Source organism: Labeo rohita, chromosome 24 (assembly GCF_022985175.1).
Source record: "Labeo rohita strain BAU-BD-2019 chromosome 24, IGBB_LRoh.1.0, whole genome shotgun sequence".
Lineage (NCBI taxonomy): Eukaryota > Metazoa > Chordata > Actinopteri > Cypriniformes > Cyprinidae > Labeo > Labeo rohita.
This window is the reverse complement of record NC_066892.1, coordinates 12,317,951-12,338,188: the sequence shown is the minus strand read 5'-3', so window position 1 is coordinate 12,338,188 and position 20,238 is coordinate 12,317,951. Positions and strand designations below refer to the sequence as shown.

Below are 20,238 nucleotides of genomic sequence, written 5' to 3'. Positions count from 1 at the left end.
GAGATGATGCATCTCAAGGGGTTTATCCCAAAGAATACAATTTGTTGCAAATAAGCTATATGACTAAATGCATACATAAAAGAATAAAATGTATATATTCTCTAAAAAGCCAGTCAGATTTAAACTTGTTTTGCATCAGCAGACACTGGACAAACCTCTTTGTTCTACCTTCTTATTAGTGTATGTTGAGGCATACTGTAAATTTTTCTCTCCCTGCAATTAGTACCAGCCTGTTGCAGCTAAAAAGGAAGGACTGGTGCTTTTCAAAGTGCATTCAGAGCATTAAGGTGCACTTAAGAAGGACACTGTGTCTTCATGTAGGTTTAATCAGGAAAAAGCACTCTTCCACATGCACCGACTCCATGAGTGATAACCAAACCACATTACCCACAAAGCCAGCGAATGCTAATTGCGGACGACCAGTGTAGTTTATTAAAAGTTTAGAAATCGGTCCAAGATGCGCAGAAATCCATTAGATTTTTATTAGGGCCTTAAAAGAGTTATGCGATTCCCCGGGATCCAATCCGCGTCAATCAGCCATGGTAAATTGGATTCTTGAATAGGGAAATCCCTGGGGGAGGGTTGATGCTATCTGGATCAGACGCAGTGTTGATTTTTTCCCCAACCCTTCAGTGCTCGGTGCTCCTGTGCTCTCTGGGTTCTGTTCTCACTTTAGTACCAACCAAACCATAATACGTATTGATTAACTCATTACTGTGTATTATTCACTTGCTTTGGGCTTGGACTGTGCTTAAAGTCAGCACCTTAGGACTTGTCAGTTTGAGGTGGCCGAGGAGGGAGGCTTCTGGACACCTGCAAGGGAAGGAAGGTGGGGGGGTTGTAAACCGTTTAGGACAGAAGAGGTCCCATTTCCTGCATTTGTGTGGAATGGTGTCTTTCGCTGATTCAAAATTACTGGGAATTTACTGATGGACCACAATTCAAGACAGATTATCTATTTAAATCTATAATCAAAAAATGTTTAGAAAAATGTAATATTTTAAAAATAATTTAATGTGATAAATATATTACAATTATTACAATCTATTATAAAAATTCTTAAATATACATATAAAAAAAATAAATAAATATATATATATATATATATATATATATATATATATATATATATATATATATACACACACACACACACACACACACATATATACATGTAATATATATATGTGTGTCTGTGTGTTTAAATATATTTAAAATGAATTAAAATATATAAGTAAATATATTACAATTATTACAATTTATTACAAATACTACATTTAAAAAAATTACTGTGATGTTTTCATTTATGTGTGTCTGTGTGTATTTAAAAATATGTAAAAAATAAAGTAATTATATATTACAATTATTACAATTTATTTACATTTTTGTATATTTTAAAAAAAAAAATTATGTGATATAGTATATTAGCACATCATGTGCGTCACAATATTTGAATTTATGTGTGTGTGTGTGTGTGTGTGTGTGTGTATTTAAATACATATAAAATTTTATTAAAATTAGGGCTGTCAAAAGATTAATCGCAATTAATCGCATACAAAAAAGCTTGAGTTCGCCTAATATATATGTGTGTACTGTGTGTAATTATTATGTATATATGAATAAAAACACATTAATGTATATCTTTAAGAAATATTTACAAGTACATGTATTTATTATGATTTGTATATAATTTATATTATATAGAAATAAAATATTTTGTACATAATTTGTTTCTCTTAAATATATACATTAATCATTTGATTAATCATTCATATATATATATATATATATATATATATATATATATATGCATATAGATATGTAAATATTACAATTACATATATACAATTTATTTTGAAAAAATGTAAATAATTTTTAATATATTTAAATTGTACATGCGTGTACATACACACACACACACATATATAATATATATACATATACATACATATACATATATATTATACATACATATAATATATACATATATATACACATATACACATATACATATATACATATATATATATATATATATAAGTATATATAAGTTTACTTTTTTTAATGTGATGGCTTAATGTATGCATGTATATTTAAATATATGTAAAATGTAAAAATATATGTAAAATATGTAAAAAAATTATACATATATTTCTTATTATATCTTATATATTTCTAAAAATATGTATATGTAAGTAAATATATTACAAAATATTATGTATACATGTACATATATATATATATATAACTGCACATTAAAACGCACGTATACATACACGTGCGTATTCATAAAATTATATATACATATTTACAATACATACTTTAAAAAAAAATGTTCCTTTTTTGAAAATGAATCCAGAAAATAATGATGAAAAAGATGTACAAAAATGATTCCTAATAGGAGTGTTTGTGTTTTTTACAGAAAGCACATAATTGAGAGGAAGGCTTTGCTTTCAATAAACAGATGTAATCTGAGGTCATGGCAGCAATTAGTTTGTATGTCAATGCTCCCATGATGCTCCGCACTGGTTTCAGCCTCCCCATTAGCTGCCCGCTTGCCGGCGAGGCAAAGTGCGTGGTGCAATATCCAGATAATCAGAGATCAGGCCGATAAATGAAGTTTGATTTCAGGGGACAAGGTCAGGCGCTGAATGAACACAGGTCAGAAAACTAGCATCAGGGTGAGCCGTCTCCTCACGACCACGCCGCACGGATGGCTCGACCCCCTTTTAATTCACAAGTCATTTGCTTCATCTGCCGGACGCGTCGGGGCAGCGCGGCGGCCATCGTCCGGTCACGTGACCGCAGGAAAATTAGACCGGCATGTTTTTGTATATTTTCCGGCGTGTCCGAGGCTCAGTTGATTGAGTGATTTCCGATACGGCGTCAGGGCGAATCACAATCACTTAATACGATCTTTGGGAAGTGGGGCTGAAGAGGACACAAGTATTAATATAAGACTGTGCCGAAACTGACACTCTGTCCCTAAGCCCTGAGGCAATATTACTTGCGACCCCCCTCCCTCCTTCCTTGATAGAAGAAATGCTGTCTCCATAGCAATTACCTAAGTCTTTTATCAGTCATTTCAAAGGAAGAAAATTAGGGCAATTGTGTCAGGACAGTCATATGGGCAGAAATTGCACACTTATTCGGACCACTTATGTCTGTGACTTTGTTCCTGGCTGATGGGGGCTATTGTTCGCTGCCATGTCTTTGAAAGCTTGATTGGGTTTGAGCAGATGTACTGTACCAGAAAAGGACAGCTTTTGTTTCCTCGGCTACTGCTTTTTATTTTAGTTCTAGTTGAATATAAATTACAGCTCAGTCCGTGTTTACACAGAGAGCCTTTTTAAACATATTTCACCGGCCGTAACCAAATAGGACGGTAAAAGAAAATCATAACACGTCTGATTAAAATATCTGTTTTTATCACACGAGTTTCGGCTCATTTTTGGAGAGGCGGCACTTGAATCGCGGCTTAAATTTAAGTAATTGAAGAGCGTGCATTAATTACCGGAGCAGAACATTTTACTACTTACAGGGAACTGACACTGCATATTGATTGGAATTACAAGGAGGGGGGAGTTAAAAATCAGGGAAATTAAAATGAGCGGGATTTAACTGGTCAAAATCGTGTAATTAGAAAAGAGGAAGATAATTGCTCGCAGGACCTAATCCAGCGCCCCGAGTATTGTAAGGGAAAAGCCCAGATGATTTCCTTGCACGAGACGATAAGTCTAACTTAGCTTAAATGCTAGCGATGCTCAGCCAGGGACCTGCGAGCCTAATCTATCCCCAGTTCACTGCCCGTGCCCCGTTCGCTGTCTGTCTTAGCATATTGATTTCCGAGCTGTCTTATTGGTTCCTAACATAATTATACTAGGAGTAGGTCTCTTAGTGCAGCTAATACATTTACACCATGGCATCTAGGGAAGCTTATAGTCATGTCATTTATTCAGGCAGAGGATTGTGGCTGCTAAAAGGCTGCTGTAAGCAGTGAATTTGAGGATTTTCTGAAATGAGAGAGAGAATTAAGTTGCAGCCCACAAGAAATGCCCAAATCAATATGCTCTCATCAAAAAAAAAGAGATAGGCCTCATAACCTATAACCATGAAAATGTACTGCTTCATCTATGAGCTGCTATGTGTGATTGCATGCGTGTTAGATCACAAAACGAACGTAATAACATTTGAAAAAGGCTCAAGTTAATGTGAATTGCTATTCTTAACCACATTACGGAAGTACATGCACTTCCAATTGAAAAGAGAAGAATCGATGAGAAAAACGGACTTGAATTTATCTGAACGGCGGGTGTTACATACCAAATACAATTGTTTCAGTACTTGTAATAAATAAAAGATGATTACAATGTGTGCACTCTCAGTCAAAAGTTTTTGAACAGTAAGATTTTTAATGTTTTTTTTAAGAAGTCTCTTCTACTCACCTGCATTTATTAGATCCAAAGTACAGCACAAACAGTAAAATTCTGAAATATTTTACTACTTAAAATAACTGCTTTCGATTTGAATATATTTTAAAACGTAATTTATTCCTGTGCTTTCAAAGCTGATTTTTTTGCATCATTACTCCAGTCACATGATCCTTCGGAAATCATTCTAATATTCTGATTTGCTGCTCAAAAAACATTTATTATTAATATGTTGAAAACAGCAGAGTAGAATTTTTTCACGTTTCTTTGATGAACAGAAAATTCAGAAGACCAGCATTTATCTAAAACATCTTTTACAACATTATAAATGTCTTTATCATCACTTATGAGCAATTTGAAGCATCCTTGCTACATTACATTTTAAAATACAGTCAAATAGAAAGCAATTTATTATAGCAAAATATTTTATAATAAAGTATTTTAAATAGTAAAAATATTTCACAATATTACTGATTTTGCTGTATTTTTATAATCGAATAAATACAGGCTTGGTGAGCAGAAAAGAATTCTTTAAAAAAAAAAAAACATAAAAAAATCTTACTGTTCAAAAACTTTTGACTGGTAGTATACATATAAATAATTTTGATAATATATGATATGATAAAATAATTCTTGCAAAAAGGTCTATTTACACAATGCTAAACCAACCAAAAATGTGGTAATATTTCTCTTTAAAATGTATTAAACACTACTTACAAAATAAATAAATAAATAGGAGGAATAATTTGTTTGATTCACTAAAAAGAACCAGTTCATAAGAGTCATTCGTTGGTTAAAAGATTCGTTCACTCCTGAATAAAAATTTCCTAATAATTTACACAAACGCATGTCATCCAAGATGTCTTTCTTTCTTCAGTTAAAAAGCTAGTTTTTGAGGTTTTAGGTTCAAATTGCAGATTTAACGCAGCTCCAAAAGACTCTACATGATGCCAGCCAAGGAGGAAGGGTCTTATCTAGCAAAACGATCAGTCATTTTCCAAAAAAAATAAAAATGTATATACTTTTTACCCACAAACGCTCATCTTGCACTAGCTCTGCGATGCACGTCTAAGAGGCCACTTCAGTGAAAAATAGGGTAGGGCAAAAAACTCCATCTCATCTTCAAACTCATTCAACATCGTTGTTTAACTTTCTTTTGTAAAGGGCGTTTGACTTTCTTTGCATGTTCGCTTTGTGCTTCCACCTGCATCACACATGACCTTTCCAAAGTGACTACGTCATTATAAAAGGACAGACGAGTTCTTGTTATTTGAAAAAACAAGCACTGATGAATCGTTCACAATAAGGCCAGGGATCTGCATTAAAAAAGTAAATCGGGTCAATTTTGATTTGATGTTGACATTTTAAAAATGTACTAAGATACTATAGTCAGTAGTAGCAGTGAATGGGCTTTATGCTTAGCACAAGATTTACTGTACAGAAGAGACAGTGAGAAGCAAGGCTAATGCCAGAAACAGCTCCCTTGTGCCTCGTAGTGCAAAATTAGCAGTTTAATGATATGATCACTCAACGAGCGGCCCTGACTGCTTTCCCTTGCATATGCACATCCTGTCAATGGAAGATCATGTTCTCCCGCATCTTACGGCAGAGGGAAATACAGCAGAAAAAAGGGTCATTGTCTATTTATTCTTCTCCTCCTAATTGTTGTCAGAGTCTGACCTGAAATTCAGAGACAGTATTTTTCAAAGTCAAGGCTGCAGATGCGCTCGGCCATTCATCACGGTTTGTTCCTTATCCGTAGCGCAGCACGGGCGTGCGAAGGTCTGTTTCTTCTTTAATTCCAGAGATTTTGTTGTTAATGGAGGAAGCTGCCTCATAAATTAAGGAAGCACTCAATTACAGAGCTTGACAGAGGTAGATCAGAGGGCAGTCATTGGTCACCTCTGGCAGGTGAGGCCAAACACCCGCAACACAAGATTTATATGAATTAACAGACATTACCTGAATTACATTATATTGACTAGCGCCGCCAGAATCTTTGAATGTGCTATGGAGCCCGGCAACTAGGGCTGGGCCAAAGATATTATCACAACATTTTATTCCATTTTATATGATAATGTACTCATCACAGTATTCATTTACCAGTAATGGGGAAGGAAATTATTTCCACTTGTTTGTTAGACCTTGATAATGAATGTAAATATAACCTGCGCACTGACAATCAAACTCCACAGAGAAAGCTACCTTATAATTAATTTAGATATTTTTTTATTCTGTGTTTTCCATTTTATTGTTTCTGGATTCTGTTTTGTGATCTGTATTATGCTAAATTTAATTTATGATGACATATTTAAAGAAAATAATGTAATTTAAAAATTAATTAAATTAATTAAAAATATGTATAATGAAATTAATTAAAACTTTAGGAATTTAATATTTTAAAATGTTATCAAATGAAATTTTTGTAAAAATGAATCTACAACAAAACGTTTTTTTGTCAAATAAGATGATGCACAAAAGAACTGTATAAATAAAACAAAGTATTATTATTATTGGTATTATTATTACTTTGGAAAGTACATTTTAGTCTGCAGTAATATTTTTTTCAATCATCAATTCTTCAAGTAAAAAGTAAAACATAAATGAAAAATATTTTGGTTGTATGATATTTCCTAAAAATATAATGATTATTGTTGTTACTTTAAGAAGTACATTTTAGTAATATAATAGTAATATTTTTCTGTCAGAACTGTATAAAGTAAAACATAAATGAAAAAGATCTTGGTTGTATGATATTACATAAAAATAGTAATGATTTCTGTCAAAATTTCTTCAAGTTAAACTAAACTTTTATTTTGGCAGTATGTCAAATAAGATACTGCACAACAGAATTGAAAAGTAAAACATAAATGAAAAATATTTTGGTTGTATGATATTCCTTAAAAATATAATAATTATTGTTGTTACTTTGAGAAGCACATTTTAGCATACAATAGTAATATTTTCTGTCATAAATTCTTGAAGTTAAAACAAACTTTAATTTTATCGGTTTCTCAAATAAGATGCTGCACAACAGAACTGTAATAAGTAAAACATAAATGAAAAACATCTTGGTTGTATGATATTTCTTAAAAATATAATGATTATTGTTGTTACTTTGAGAAGTACATTTTAGCATACAATAGTAATATTTTCTGTCATAAATTCTTAAAGATAAAACAAACTTTAATTTAGGCAGTTTGTCAAATAAGATACTGCACAACAAAACTGTAATAAGTAAACCATAAATGTAAAATATCTTGGTTACATGATATTCTTAAAAATATAATGATTATTGTTGCTGTTACTCTGAGAATTACTCTGAGAATACATTTTAGCATACAATAGTAATATTTATAGACTCTCCTTATATATAAAGACAGTGAAGCGTCACGTGCTTAAGTTTGTGTAGAAGACGAAACTACACCACTCATTCACATAGTGACATGCCAAACATGCAGAAATATTAGCTTATCTGTACTGAATAATAATATCCAGACCTTATCATCGTTACCAAAATAAATTTTAGTGATATGATATTGTTTATGCCTCAGCCCTATGTGCAACACATTCCCAACATTGAAGACGGCCACTCATCACGCCATATTATTCTCGAAAAAGAAAGAAAAAAATCATCCTCTCTTCCTGACAATACATTTTTCATTTCATCAACAAAGCAGCCAGAGAGACCCACTGACAATTCATGGCTTTTGCCAGCATCATTTAAAGCTGGGGCTGTCACTTGAATGTCTCATTTCTATTTTATTCATTTCTTCATAGGAATGGTAAGCGCAAGACGGTCCATTCGTTCCCTGAGGAGAGAGGACAAGCTGAGGTGGAGGGGGAGGTTTTGCGTTTCTGCGGCTAAGACCCTTTCACACACAAGCCACCGGCCATCAGATCACACCACAATCAGGCATTCCTCCACCTTGTCACTTCTGAGCCAGAACTGAAGGATCATCCGGCCACTAGGGCTCTGTGGGTGAAAAGAAAAAGAAAGCTGAGCATTTAGATTTCTCAGCTACCAGCGGATGAACCTCACGAATCCGTCAGAGGTCACATGTCGAACGCGTCAAAGCATGTGAAGAATAGAGGCTCAATGATAAATCTAATAAAGAAGCTTTGAGTATTAGGAAAAACAGCGTCGCTGAACAAAACCACATTTGCGTTTGAGTGGAGCCACTTATCAAAGATGATCTGAGCTTGTGGCAATCTTGAAAGCATGCACGTCCTTTGTTATGAAATTGCATTGTTCAATAGCGTTTTCTTTTTTGTTCCCATGCACGTATTTTTTTTTTTCTTACAAGGTAAGGTATTAATTCACGCTAGACACATTTTGCAAATGACTTTCCTTTAAATCATGTCTAAAAGCCCTGGAAAAACTAATGATTTTTATTAGATTACTATTCTTAAGGATGCATTAGACAAATAGCAGGAAGTTACACTCTGCAGGGCCGGTAATGCAATAAAGTTCCAATTATAACACTTACGTACAATAAGTGGGCTTCTTTTTGCAGTGCTGCACACAAATCATCATTATATTTCTAACGCTATCTGGATGTGAAAGCTTCAGACACGTAATACGTTTTTCCGCAGTCTAAAAAAAAATGGGGTAATCGTCCCAAAACTGTCAAGCCGCATTTGTTCAGATATGACGGCATCAATCATACTCTACGGGGCACCCTGAAGGTCAAAGGTTAGAGGGATATCAGCTACCCTTGTTTTGTTTTGCCTTTTTCTTAGCCTCTCGGTGAGTCTAGAAGCCGCAACATAACCGGCGGTGCGTTTGCCGGGATTAGCCGTTAGCTCATAAATGAGAGGCTGTTCTTTGGCTGTAGGCAAGGATCTGCCTGCCAGGGAACACGAACGACCCCGTCGAGGAGCCAGCCGTCGTCTACGAAGGCTATCGTGCGGCGCGAGGCGGCCGAACATCACACGATCCCGGCCGCCCGGGCTTTACTGCAGTTAAAGTGTACCGTTTGGCTTTTCCTCTGCTCCGCCCATTTGGCAGCAGAGGTAGGAGCATGTGACTCTCTGTAGGGAGAGAGGACCAAAGCTAATGAAAGTAAACATGCAGAGACTCAACAGTAGGCTTTCCTTTCAAATGAAGTTTTTTCAAAAAGTGAAAAACATGTTATTCAGAGAGAGTCAACCTGCAGGGACTGGCTGAGAGACACAAAGGCTGGAGAATGATTGAAAACATCAAACGGCAGTGTTTTCCATCCCGCTGGTGTGGCCTCTGAGATTGCCTTAGCTGGAGATGTTCATTGGTGTCAAAGGATTCCACATTGAACTATAATGATATTCAAGTATCCTTCTCTTTTTTCTTTTCGAGAAATATACCATTCGCACAACATTATCATTCAACTAAGAAACACATTGAGAATTTATTCATTTCCTTTCTTCGTGGATTTAATAAGCCTTTGGGGGACTTCCGACGGAGGGAATCGGTTTTCCGGGAACGTGATGATATACGCTACACATTTCACATAAAAGGTTGGCGGGCTTTAGCACGGCATTTGACCAAAGGTCAAACAGAAACAAAGCATGGAGGGTGGTCAGTTGGACGAGACCGCGAGAGGTTGCCAGGCTCACGCCTCACATCTAAAATAGGATCTAACGTCTCTGCCATTTGCACCTACGCTCCTGCAAAAAAAAATCAAATCAAATAAAGTATAGAGAAATCATCAATAAAAAATGGAACCTGGGTATTGCACAAGACCATGAAGGCACAGACGCACTGAAAGGCACAATGCACAAACACTCTTTTGAAATATCCGCTAATCAAAACGAATCTTACAATTCACTACTAAAAAATAAATTCCATTAAAAAATAATAAAGGAGATGTATAATGACTGTAATACACTACTGGCCAAGAGTTTGGAATCATTTCAATTTTTTAAAAGATTTTTTTTTTTTAAGTAATATTGCGAAATATTATTATAATTTAAAAAATAGTTTGTATTTTAATAAGTTTTAAAATGTCATTCATTCCTGTGATGGCAAACAGGAATGGCAAACAGTCTTTAGAGTCACATGATCCTTTAGAAATCATTATAATGTGCTGATTTTGTGCTTAATTATTACTTTTATCAATGTTGCAAAACAGTTTATGCTGTTTAATATTTTTTTGGAAATCATGACACACTAACATTCAAACGTTTGGGGTAAAAATGGTTAAAAAAACAGCAAGGATGCATTAAATTTACAATCAAAAGTGACCGTAAAGACATTTATGTTGCTGCAAAAGATTTATATTTCAAATAAATTGTTATTTTGACATTTCTATTTTTTAAAGAATTAAAAAAAAAAAACATTATATAAATAAAAAAAAATTGAAAATCAAGCAGCAAAACGTTTTCAACATTATTAATAACTGTGCATCAAATCAGCATTAGAATGATTTTTTTTAAAGGATAATGTGACACTTGCCTGCTATATTGGCTGCTGAAAATTCATCTTTGCCACCACAGGAATAAATTATATTTTAACATACATTACAATAGAAAACTTGTATAGAAAAAAGATTTGTAATGTTTTTTTTAAACAGAGAAAAATACAGGGGAAAAATACATTATTGAGAAATATTATTGCAATTTAAAATACTGTTTTTCTATTTTAATATACTTAAAAATGCAATTTATTCCTGTGATGCAAAGCTGAATTTCTCATTACTCCAGTCTTCAGTGTCACACAATCCTTCTAATTTTTTATTTATTTCTTATTTTTGGAAACTGTAATACTTTTTTAGGATTCTTTGATTAATAAAACATTAAAAAGAACAGCATTTATTTAAAATAGAAATCTTTTGTAACAATATACAATACAAATGAATGCTTCATAATAAACATAAAACTTATTTTAAATTGCAATAATATTTCATAATATTTTTTTCTGTATTTTTGATCAAATAAATGGAACTTTAAACATAACAGACTTCTTTAAAATACATCAATATCAATTCTACTGTATCAAATAAACAACAAACAGTGAAATATCGTAATGATTCCAGTCTGAGTGGTAATGCATCCACATATAAAAACAGGCAGGCTTGTTTCCAATTATGTGTTTTTGCTCATTTAATAATAGTGGATTCAAAACATCTGCTGTACTGTTTAAAGATATGCCCTTACCCATAATGCATTAGCCTGAACCTTTCTGAATGACAGCCCTGAATACATATTTGCTTACTCATGAATCTTTAAAGCATCTACAGACGAACTGCTCAAATTGCTCTGACGTTCAGAGATGTGTCCGTAGGTGAAGGCCTGGATTGGGCGTGTTGTTTCTCCTTGCACTGCGTTAAGGTGCTTAACTGCTAATACACGAGTGCTATCATAATGACCCATGGGAGATAATGGAACTTGGCCTAGAAACATATGCCCGAGATACGGCGGATGTATCCCAGACACGTTCTTGACAGTTTTATAATTAAACTACACAAAAACCCCCAAACAGCTCCATATCACAGTACTTGACACACAGGGATCAGCAAACAACACAAATTTTAAATGAGCTTCATCCAAATGTTGACTTTCTGTCTCGTGTCATATTTGTAGGGCTTTCATGCTATTTTGTTTCCTTTTTATGCGACGTTGATGCTTTATTTATTGGGTGTTGTGTTTGTGCACACCTCAATATTCTCCAGGGAAATCAAAACAATTGGAAGGATGATGTTTGATATCAGTGTTCTTATTGTTTTTCATGACATAGGGGCGGATGGTAAAACCTGTGTGTTTAAAGCGAGTAGAACATCCTAAAAGTAGCATGATAAAGGTCTGATGACTAATTTAGCAACCAAAAGAGTTGTTCGTTTTCTCTGCAACAGCAAAACAAGTATTCATGTCAGTTTTACTTAGCAAAAGTGTCATGCATGTGCCGCTTACAGTTGAACTGTCGAACTAAGTGATTAAATACAAATGAAATGTATGTCAACTATACAAAACATTACATCAACTATATATTAACTATATAACTATCAACATCCACCCATCCAACACTTATCCATCTATCCATCCACCCATCCATCCATCATTTATCCATGCATCCATCCATCTATAATTTATCCATCTATCTCTTTATCATCCATCTCTATCTTTACTATCTCTCTATCTACCTATCTATACCATCTGTCTATCCATTCATCCATCCATCCATCTATTATTTATCTATTCATTCATCCATTTATCCATCCATCTATCATCCATATCTTTCTCTCTCTCCTTACTCATCGTTTATCCATCCATCCATTCATCATTTATCGATCTATCTATAATTTATCCATCCATCATTTATCCATCCATCCATAATTTATCTATCTATCTATAATGTATCCATCCATCCATTTATCTATCTTTATCATCCATTCATCTTTCTCTATCATCCATCCATTAATCTATCCATCCATCCATCATTTATCCATCTATCTATAATTTATCCAATCCATCATTTATCCATCCATTTATCTATTTTTATCATCCATCCATCCAGATCTGTCAGTCTGTATCTCTCGCTATCATCTATAATCCATCTCTCTCTCTCTTTCTATCTATTCATCCATCCATCCTTTATCCATCCATCATCCATCATTTATCTACCCATCCAACTCTCTCTCTCTATCCATCTATCATGTATCCATTCATCTATCCATCCATATCTATTTCTCTCTCTCCACCTATCGTTTATCCATCTATCCATTCATCCATACATCCATCCATCTATCCATCATTTATCTATCCATTTATCCATCCATCTATCTATTCATATCTATTTCTCTCTTCACCCTTTTGTTTATTCATCCATCTATCTATCCATCCATCCATTCATATCTGTTTCTCGCTCTCTCCACCCATAATTTATCCATCTATCTATTCATCCATCCATCTATCCATATCTATTTCTCTCTTCACCCATTGTTTATTCATCCATCCATCCATCTATCCATCCATCTATCTACCCATATCTATTTCTCTCTTCACCCATTGTTTATCCATCCATCTATCCATCTATCTATCCATCCATTCACCACTCTTTCTATCCATCTATCAATCATTTTCCATCCATCTAATTATTTATCAATCTATTTCTCTCTTCATCTATCCATCCATCATTTCTCCATCCATCCATATCTATTTCTCCCTCTATCTATCCATCTATAATTTATCCAACCATCTATCTGTCCATCTGTCTATCCATCCATCCATCTCTATTTTTCTCTATCATTTATTCATCCATCTATCATCCATCCACCCCTATTTCTCGCTCTCTCTATCCATCATTTGTCCATCTCTGTCTATCCATCCATCCACCCCTATTTCTTTCTCTATCCATCAATCATTTATCGATCCATCTATCTGTCCATCTCTCTGTCTATCCATCCATCCCTATTTCTCTCTCCATCCATCATTTATCGGTCCATCTATCTGTCTATCCATCCATCCATTCATCAAACTTCAAGCAATTTAAAATTAAATCCTCATTTGCCAAATTACTCTAATTGACTATTTGAATTCTTGTTTACATTCAAAATTGAACTATAAATTGCCAAAAAAAAAAAGTGGAAAAGCTGCCATTAATAACAATAACAATAATAAGAAATGATGAAACCATCAAAGTAGCGCTTTTCCATTCAATGTAAATACAAAGTGTTCATTAGCTAGTTACACTGCAAATTTCCTGTAATGCCAAACAAGCAGACTAAGACCTCTTATACTTTAATATTTAAGTAATAAACTGTTAAAAAGAAAATAGTTTTCCCCTTTATCTCCCCAAGGGCACCATTTGATCCTCATTTTCTACATCCGCCGCCTATTTAGCATGGTAAATTTGTATCTAAATATCTCAGTCTTATTATAGATGACACAGGCTACTCCCTCCTTATCACCCTTATAGTGGCCTGTCTGAAACAACACCTTCTAGTTAAACATTATCTCCATTTAAACAGGCCCAGATGGTGGACTCAGGTCAGATATAACTGGTGGTATACGGCATTGGTGAAGCACTCGAGCAGGGGGCAGGGGTGTAGAGGTGAGAGAGGGGCGAGGTCTATTACAAAAGAGCCGTCTGGGTCACACTCAACCTGCATCTATGGAAAGCCAATTAACTCGCTCTATTCGCATCCTAAGCAGGGCCAGACCGTTATCCTCTGAGCAAGGGTCTTCTGGACAGACCGTTTGTTTAAGAAGCTCCCCCTATCCCTTCCTCGCCACAGGGGAATGACCTTCATTTAAATACAGCCCCCATTACGGACCACAAAGGGGAGGCCGACAAAAATATCACATGCGCACCACGAGGCTGGCAGCCATTAATAACGCATTTTCACAAATTATGTTTGCGATATGAATATAAGTTTAAAATAAAACATATTAGAGGTACTGGAAGGAGGAAAGGTTTGTGCACGACAAGCCACTCCACAAAAGGACTCCCATTTATCAGGAACAAAGGACCCCAAAAGTGGCAGAGAGTAATGAGGGGGGAGAATCTCTCTCTTTGTGATAATATGGAGAAATTAATTAAAAATAAAGAATGGTGGCTCCTTCTTCGCTCGCGAAATCATTTATTACAATGGTAATTGCTCCTCCCTATTGCAGGTTAATTCTTTAAACAGTGTTCTACATCAAGATATTCTAATTCTCCTAATCTATAATTCATGATATACTTTGTACCAGGCAAAGCTGTTAAATATTTAGTGAATCATTGCCCCCAAACTTAATCACCCTGCAGTAACCGCATGTGTTTTTTTAATGCATTTTTCATTTTTTCCATTTAGTTAAAGTGATACACTTGGTGGTAATTTCACAATCAGAGATTAACATAAAACAACTTAACACAATGAATTAATTAACAGACTTTGTGAGGGAACTGCCCCACCGCACAGCGTGAGTGGTAATTATCATCCTGCTTTATAAAGTTTTAAGCATGCTACATATTTTAAGCTGATCTAATGGAACATTCATTAGGTATTCTCATTGCACCTCTGTTTACTCCTCGTGCTTATATCTTCCACATCAGTGCCGCAGGCCTGCAGAGCAAGAAATGTGATCAACAAGGCCGTGAGACGTTTCATCACTTCCTGCCACTCCACTACAAGAGCTAACCATCAAACAGCAGCAGGGGCAATCTTAATATGCAGTACATTTTCTTATGCTTATCATAAATAGCTTAATATTATTTTTTTATTGTTTTTAAAATCCAAACGAACTAAAGGAATAAAGACAAAAAATATAAAACCATATTATAATATATACTGTAGATATGTTATATATAACATATATAATATATATATGCTCATCATAAATGGCTTAATATTGCATAAAATATAAAATATTTTTGGAAGATGGAAATCACAGTTTCTTGCCTTTTCTTAATTAAAATATGCACATTAAAATGAATTTAGAAAACAAAAATAACTATCTAATCAAATAATAATAAAAAATAATAATATCAAACCACATTGTAATATTATATACTGCATTTATTTTACACAGATTCTCATCATAAATGGCTTAATATTACATAAAACTTCTTAATTTTTTGAAAGACAGAAATCACAGTTGGTTTTCATTTATTAAAAAAAATGGTGACAAAGACATCTGATTAAACTAAATTTGAAAAAACAAAAATTAACTAAACAAATAACAAAAATCTAAAATGTAGATATTTTATATAAATACTCAACATAAATATTGTATAAAATATTACATATTTTTTGAAGATGGAAACCACATTAGTTTCTTACCTTTTCTAAATTAAAATATACATATTTAAAAAATGGCATAAAATCTGATTAAACTAAATTTGGAAAACAAAAATAACTATGTAAACAAATAATAATAAAAGAATAATATCAAACCACAATGTTTTACACAGATTCTCATCATAAATGGCTTAATTTTACATAAAATATTTTTGTAATTTTTTGAAAGACAGAAATCACGGTTGGTTTTCATTATTTTAAAAAATGGTGACAAAGACATCTGATTAAACTAAATTTGGAAAATAAAAACTAAACTAACTAAACAAATAAAAATATAAAATGTTGATATTTTATATAAATGCTCATAAATGGCTCAATATTGCATAAAATATTCAACATTTTTGGAAGAAGGAAATCACATTAGTACCTTTTTTAAACTAAAAAAAAATACAAAAAATAACTAAATAAACAAATAATAATAAAAATAATAATATAAAACCACACGGTAATATCAAACCACACTGTAATATTATATACGTTTTTTTTTTTACACAGATTCTCATAATAAATGGCTTAATATTGCATAAAATATTAAATATTTGGAAGATATAAATCACATTAGTTTCTTACCTTTTCTAAATTAAAATATACACATTTTAAAAATAGCATACCATCTGATTAAACTAAATTTGGAAAACAAAAATAACTATCTAAACAAATAATAATAAAAGAATAATATCAAACCACATTGTAATATTATATACTGTATATATTTTACACAGATGCTCATCAGAAATTGCTTAATATTATGAAAAAGATGGAATTCTTTACAGATGGAACTCACATTAGGCTTTTTTTCTAATTTTCAAAATACATATTTTTTAAAAAAAAAGAGAGACCGTTCCAATTTACCGTCCAAATTTTTAAAAATACACATTTTTTAACATCCCTGTGTAGTTAGATAGCACAAAACTGCATAACAGGAATAACCCAACTTGTTTCATGATGTTAATGTACCAGCGGTTCTCATGATAATGTACCAGTAATGATGTAACACTAACACATAGCGAGTTGTTTGTGTCTCTTACTGATTCCACATTCATCTTCCTGCTTCTACAGTCTCTTGCTGGATTCAGAGGTGTGATGATATTCTTTATCGTGCGAGGTCGCCTACTTAGCTGTGAATAACATCACATCAGAGCAAGGTGATACAAAGCCTCCGTCACCTCACAACAAACAGGACACACAGCAACAAAGTACACAGTTACATTTTAAACAGCCCATTTCAATGATTCATTCAGAGACACTTTGTGCCTGATGTATAATTCATCACTCTGCCGTCATCCCTCTCCACCGCTGTCAAGTAACAAACAATGAGTTTTTGATGTGAATAATTTAAAGTGCGTTACGCTGTGCTAATATTATCCAAGAAGAAGAGAGCTTTTCATTATAACACTTAATTTCCCAGTAGACCCTTCACATGAAAAAGGAGACTTTTCACCAAAAAATGAAGAACAGAGATCTTGAGATTAACTGCATTTTATAGACCTATTTGTTACATGGTGAGTTAAGGTATGTCTTGTATATGTTCAAATAAGATGTTGTTTTCAGTGGTTGAAACCAATACCAGCCAATAACAGGATTTCAAAAAGGGGTTTACACTTCAAAAACTCCATCCCATGATCCCAGTGCTTCCCAAGGCAGAATCCAGAGCTCCAGCAGCATCAGAGCAGATACATCAAAATAACTCTGTCGTGAATTATATCCTAAAGCTCCTAAAACCCCCTCCTTTTCCACTTCTCATATGTTGTTGTGTGCAAATGAAGCAATTAATGGATCCCCCAGAGGAAACTTTTATTGCTCAGAGCTTGCTCTTTCATAGCTCACGAGACTTAATGGAGATCCCAGTTATGTTTCATTTAAGTATGAACTTTATCGCAGATGTTTCTCCTGAAATTCCTTTCGGAGAAATATAAATAGAAAAAAGAAAAGCTAGAACATTTATGCAGATAGTAAGGCTCTGCCATAATATGAAATCATTAATACAAGAATTCATGTACCATATGTTTTAAGATCCTAAACCTATTCACAAAGTGCAACACTTATCCCTATCTATGATTGTAATAAAGAGAAAAATATTAAAATATGTTGCATTGCCTGGATAATTTAGTTTTGCAATAAACGACAAAAAAGCATGGGTTAATTTCAAAATCTTTGACTTCTGAATCCATACTTTGGCATCTTGGCAAATCTGAGCACATCTTTTCTTAAAGTCTAGTGGAAGTACATACGAGATTACTGGGAAAGAAAAATCTGAGCAAAAAGTCTCTGTTCTTAATGTAATTGCTGTGTAGAAGAAACCACTCAGATTACAAAATTATTGCAATATTATGTCCTATTATACACACTGTAAAAAATGAGTGTAATTTTAACTAAAATATTTTAAAACAGTTTTTAAAAAAAAAAAAAAAAAAACTGTTAAAAGGTTAACAGTAAGTTTCCAACTGTAAAACTAACCAGACATTTCTGTAAAACGCTGGTAATTGTAAAGTTTTTAGAAGTCAAAACAACATAGGCTCATTGGAAATATGTGCCTCTACATACATTTCTGCAAAACTAAAAAACCTACTTATGTATAGTATATAGTGTATACAGTTAAGGTCAAAAGTTTGCATCCCCCTCAGAATCATAAAAAATGCTATTTTACCAAAATAAGAGGGATCATTCAAAATGCATGTTATTGTTTATTTAGTACTGACCTGAATAAGACATTTCACATAAAAGATGTTTACATATAGTCCACAAGAGAAAATAATAGTTGAATTTATAAAAAATGACCCGGTTCAAAAGTTTACATCCCCTTGATTCTTAATACTGTTGTTGTTGCTGTTTTTGTTTAGTGATAGATGTTTATGAGTCCCTTGTTTGTCCTGAACAGTTAAACTGCCCACTGGTATTCAGAAAAATACTTCAGGCTACACAAATTCTTTGGTTTTCCAGCATTTTTGTGTATTTGAACCCTTATAACAATGACTGTATGATGTATAGACAACTGAGGGACTCATATGCAACTATTACACAAGGTTCAAATGCTCATTGATGCTCCAGAAAGAAACACGGGGGGTGAAAACTTTTTGAATTTGAAGATCAGGGTAAATTTAACTTATTTTGTCTTCTGGGAAACATGTAAGTATCTTCTATAGGTGCTGAAGGGCAGTACTAAACGAAAAAATATGATATTTAGGCAAAATAAAAGAAATGTGCACATCTGTATTCTGTTCAAAAGTTTTCACCCCCACATTCTAATGCATGGTTTTTCCTTCTGGAGCATCAGTGAGCATTTGAATCTTCTGAAATAGCTGCATATGAGTCCCTCAGTTGTCCTCAGTGTAAAAAGATGGATGTCAAAATCATACAGTCATTGCTGGAAAGGGTTCAAATACACAAAAATGCTGGAAAACCAAAGAATCTGTGGGACCTGAAGGCTTTTTCTGAAGAACAGCAGGCAGTTTAACTGTTCAGGACAACGAACAACAAGGGACTCATGAACAACTACCATTAAACAAAAAAAACACAGCTGTGGATCATTCAGGCAACAACACAGTATTAAGAATCAAGGGGATGTAAACTTTTGAATCTTACATGTACTTGTGAATCACTGCAGTTTCCAGCTGAAAAGAATACTAGAGGTAGTAAAACTCTGACAACGTTTATTCCTTTTCACACAAAGTATGATTTACAGGTACAGAGTTTTGACTAATAAAGCCTAATTTTCACCCAATTACTTGCAGAATATTATGTTATGACTTCAAAACAATAATAACATCCTGCATGATTTGAAAACGGATACTTTTGAACGTTGTCGTCATACATATACAGCTTCACATGCATGAGATTTCCAGTTCAGTAGGTTTGCTCGGTAGTTCACGCGATACAGCGTTGCACTTGAGTGATGAAGATCTCTAGTAAGAACAATTCGACAAGACAACTCAAATACTCATAAGGAAGTGAAAATAGTATGGCTGCATCAACAAATGCGTTTTTATATCACTTTCATATTTGTTAACACTATCGGGCAGGTTTAGTGTTGGGTTTGGTGTAGGGGATACTTC

General features: G+C 33.7%; 1 long non-coding RNA gene across 2 annotated transcripts in view; it reads right to left on the bottom strand.

The window, feature by feature from the left end:
* Positions 1–574: 574 nt before the first annotated feature.
* LOC127155589 (uncharacterized) overlaps positions 575–20,238 on the bottom strand; it is a 124,759-nt gene continuing 105,095 nt past the window's right edge. Inside the window, exon 3 of one of the 2 annotated variants that reach the window (XR_007825626.1) lies at positions 575–813. This is a non-coding gene — a long non-coding RNA (uncharacterized LOC127155589). Of the gene's footprint in view, positions 814–7,802; positions 8,407–20,238 lie in introns of those variants that run through there. The other variant, XR_007825625.1, reaches the window with a different exon arrangement.